The sequence below is a fragment of the Rhinopithecus bieti genome, unplaced genomic scaffold, assembly GCF_001698545.2.
Source record: "Rhinopithecus bieti isolate Rb0 unplaced genomic scaffold, ASM169854v2 scaffold_31527, whole genome shotgun sequence".
NCBI classification, from domain to species: Eukaryota; Metazoa; Chordata; class Mammalia; order Primates; family Cercopithecidae; genus Rhinopithecus; species Rhinopithecus bieti.
In genome coordinates, this window is record NW_016813959.1 from 1,369,007 (window position 1) to 1,373,357 (window position 4,351).

Consider the following 4,351-nt stretch of genomic DNA (forward strand, 5'->3'; position numbering starts at 1 on the left):
AAAAAAAAAAAAAAAAAAATTTTGGTGTACAAGCATTTTTCTAGGGCTACAATCTACTTTCACCAGATTTTCAAAATGGGCTAAGACTCAAAATTAGTAAAGAACTACTGGTTAAGACAATTTCAACGTACAAAGGTGTAAACTGGAGAGTCTACAGTTCTAAGATTTTTTAGATAACAACAGTGCAGGTGAAATTCTAAGTCAAGTAGAAGAGGAAAAAGCCTACAAATTGTTATCCTTAGAGAATGGAGAACCTAAAAGTACAGTTCATTCAACCTTCAACAAGTCTAAATGATCTGTAAGAGATTAAGGGGTTGTCCAAGCAAAGTTGAAGGGCCCGACATGTCCCTTCCACCCTCAGCTGGAGACTTAGGACTACAACTAAACAGTCATAGAAGTAAGCAAAGAGTACACCTAATGCCCAGATCTCGGTTTCTAAATACTGTTCCCCACTAAAAGGTGTAAATCCTTAAAGATATGGCTGAGTTTTGGTTTGGGGCAGGAAAGATACAAGGTAGCCGGCATATATTAGGCTAAAAAGTAAGGAAGTGCTCAAAGACAAAATGAAATCATGTTAAAAGTGGACAGGAATTGGCTTGAAGGGGTTCCCACTGGCCAAATTTGGGACAATACGAGCATCAAAAAGAATAATGAGGTTGGGTGCAGTGGCTCATGCCTGTAATCCCAGCACTTTGGGAGGCCGAGGTGAGCGGATCACCTGAGGTTAGGAGTTCGAGATCAGCCTGGCCAACATGGTGAAACCCTGTCTCTACTAAAAATACAAAAATCATCCAGGTGTGGTGGCACACACCTGTAATCCCAGGTACTCGGGAGGCTGAGGCAGGAGAATCGCTTGAACCCAGGAAGCGGAGGTTGCAGTGAGTGAGATCATGCCATTGCACTCCAGCCCGGGTGACAAGAGCGAAACTCCATCTCAAAACCAAAACAAAACAAAAGAAGAAGAATGACAGTAATAGATTATAAATATTAAAAATTTAAAATCCAGGCAGGTGCAGTGGCTCACACCTATAATCCCAACACTTTGGGAGGCCAAGGCAGGAGGATCACTTGAGGCTAAGAATTCAAGACCAACCTGGACAACACAGTGAGATCCCATCTCTACAAAAAATAAAATAAGCCAGGCATAGTGGCACATGCCTGTAGTCCTAGCTACTCAGGAGGCTGAGGTGGGCGGATTGCTAGAGCCCAGGAGGTTGAGGATACAGTGAGCCATGCAACATTTGCACCATTTGCACCATTTGCACCACTGCAGCCTGGGTGACAGAGCAAGACCCTGTCTCAAAAAAAAAAAAAAGTAATAAAAAAATTTAAAATCCATGAGTATAAAATGATGAAAGAAAAAGAGGCAGGGTAATCAGAGGGCAAATAAAACCAAGAGGAGAAAAATACAAAAGATTACAGGAGAATACTAGCTAATAAATGTAGAAGAAACACTATAATTTAACAAAATCACCATTTTGCAACCCTCAGGTCATAACCCATTTAGGCAAGAATCAGCGGTGGATGCAAAAGTCACTGGGTGAAAGTGATTTTTACATGGGGACAAAGAGAGTCACATGGTCCCAAAGTATCACACAACATCTTCCTTACTACCAAAGTATCCATTCCCCAAACCTAGCTTTTTAGAATGAACATAACATTGAATATTTCTAATTAAATGACATTCTGGTTAAAGGAGATTAATTTTATTGAACAGCTGTAAACTTATGTTTTCAAAAAATTAAAGCATATCATTACATACTCAGCATCACAGAAAAAGGTCCTCACATAGTGCACTGGGATCGTCAAGCTGGCTTTTGTCTCTCTCTGCTTCCCAGTGGCCAGCGGTTCCACTTAGGGACATTAGAGCCCATAACTGTTCTACTATCCTCTTCTAGACTTTACAGGAATGAAAAGCAACACTTCCTCAACCAAAAGTAGGGAAAGACAACATAGGAAATTCTACAGGATAAATAACCAGGTTTCTTCAATAAATGTTAAGAAAAAAAAGAGAGGCAATGTGTATGGATTAAAAGAGAATGAATAAATATCTCAACCAAATGCAATGTAAGAACCTTATTTGGACTGTGATTTAAATAAAGCAACTATAAAAAGACATTTATAAAATAGAAAATTGGACTGTAAAAGACATTTGTGAAACAGGAAAATCTGAACACTGACTAGATATTAGATATTAAGGAATTACTATTATTTTTAGGTGTGATACCAGGACTGTGATTATATTTTAAAAGAGTCCTGTTCTGATAAGACACAAAATGGAGAATTTACAGATAAAATAATGTCTAGAATTTGCTTTAAAATACTGCAGCAGGGTTGGGATATACATGAAACAAGATTGGTCACGTGCTGATAACTGCCAAATCTGGGTGATGGATTCACAGGGGTTGATTACACTATCTCTCTCTGCCTTTGTGTATGTACGGAAATTTCCATCATTAAAAAATTACTTTGGCCAGGCACAGTGGCTCGTGCCTGTAATCCCAGCACTTTGGGAGGCTGAGGCAGGTGGATTACCTGAGATCAGGAGTTTGAGACTAGCCTGGTCAACATGGTGAAACCCCATTTCTACCAAAAATTCAAAAATTAGCTGGGTGTGGTGGTGGGCACCTGTAATCCCAGCTACTTGGGAGGCTGAGGCAGGAGAATCACTTGAACCTGGGAGGCAGAGGTTGCAGTGAGCCAAGATCATACCATTGTACTCCAGCCTGGGCAACAGAGCAAGACTCCATTTCAAAATAAAACAAAACAAAAAAAAAATGATTTTAAAGTAAGGAAGTCCTATTAGTTACAGATATGGACAGGGTGTGGTTAGTCAGGAAACATGGTTGTTCAGATTCTGGATTTATAAATAAGTGTTTTATTTCAGAAACCATTTACTGAATACAGTATAGGTTTCAGCATCTCTAGAGCTTAGGAATATCCAAGGGTCCCTTTAAGCACCATGGACAGTGTAGTGGGTGATACTGTGGTCTCTGAAGATGGATGCTCAGACTGGAATCCCAGGCCTTTCACCTACTAGCTGAGTAATTTGGGGCAAATTGTTTGACCTCTCTATGCTTCCGTTTCCTCATCTATAAAACGGGATTAATAAGACCGCCTACCTTCTATGTACTAAATTGTGTCTCCTCCGAAATTGATTTGCTGAAGTCCCTAAACCTCAGCGTGACTGTATTTGGAGATAGGGCTTTGGAAGGCAATTGGGATTAGATAAGATTATGGTCGAAGAGAGGGGGGTTTCATGATGCAATCGGTGGGCTTTACAAGAAGTGGAAGATAATTCTCTCCCTGCCTTATAAGGATACAGAGAGAAGGCAGCCTTCTGCAAGCCAGGAAGAGATCACTCACTACGAACTAAATAGGTCAGCACCTTGATCTCAGACTTCCCAGCCTCCAGAACTATAAGAAATAAATGTCTGTTGTTTAAGTCACCCAGACTATGGTATTTTGTTATAGCAGCTAAGCCAACTAATCCACTCCCTCAGCAGATTCATGTGAAGTACTTAGAACAGTGCCTCACACACAGTAAGCTCTCAGCAAATGTCAGCTCCTATTAACATTTATCAATTGATTGTATTAAAGGGAAATCTGTAATTTACACTCTACTACCATTGAAAATTTCATTAAAAAGACTATCTTACTTTGATAACTATTCAACATTTTAATGCCATTACAGATTTCCTAAAATTTAACGGATGTGGCATTTGGCTGTGACACATCTATGCTCATAACAGTTTGAGGAAACATTATGTTCCTTCATATTAATTGACAAAAAAGATACCAAGATGCAGAATAGCAAGAAGTCACCCCAGCTGCCCTTCAGTGAACCAATTTATTTGGAAATGCATTTTGTCCTCAAGCAATATTGCACTGATATTCATCTATGGATGTAAGGTCACACTACCATGAGCAGGGCTGGAAAATGCAAATCACTCTTTCTACTATTGAATTTTTGAAATATAATAAAGCTAAAGCACAACAAACAAGGAGGCTCTCCTGCCTGTCCAAAAGTGAGGGTTTGGAAAAATTGCTGATGTTATTGAGGACTGGAAATGAAGACAGTGGTAGATGCTGGAGGCAGGAGGAGATAAGTGCATCCATGAAACAAGTCAGGATCCACTAAGAACAGTGCATAATGCATGTTTATCAGTGTCAGTTAAAATAAATGAAACCATGAAGCAGAAATCAAAAAACAAGACTCAAATCAGTGGTATATCAAGCTCAGGGCAGTGGAAGTATGCTGCCCACGTACAGGCAGTAAGGGGATATAATGTCTATAAAGAATTTGGAGGTTTTAATTTTTGCAATTTCTTTTTTTTTACCTTTTTTTTTT

General features: G+C 39.4%; 1 protein-coding gene across 1 annotated transcript in view; it reads right to left on the reverse strand.

Annotated features, from left to right (window-relative positions):
- Positions 1 to 4,351, reverse strand: part of CRACD (capping protein inhibiting regulator of actin dynamics) — a 285,912-nt gene that overhangs the window by 206,270 nt on the left and 75,291 nt on the right. The gene's annotated exons all lie outside the window — the stretch shown is intronic.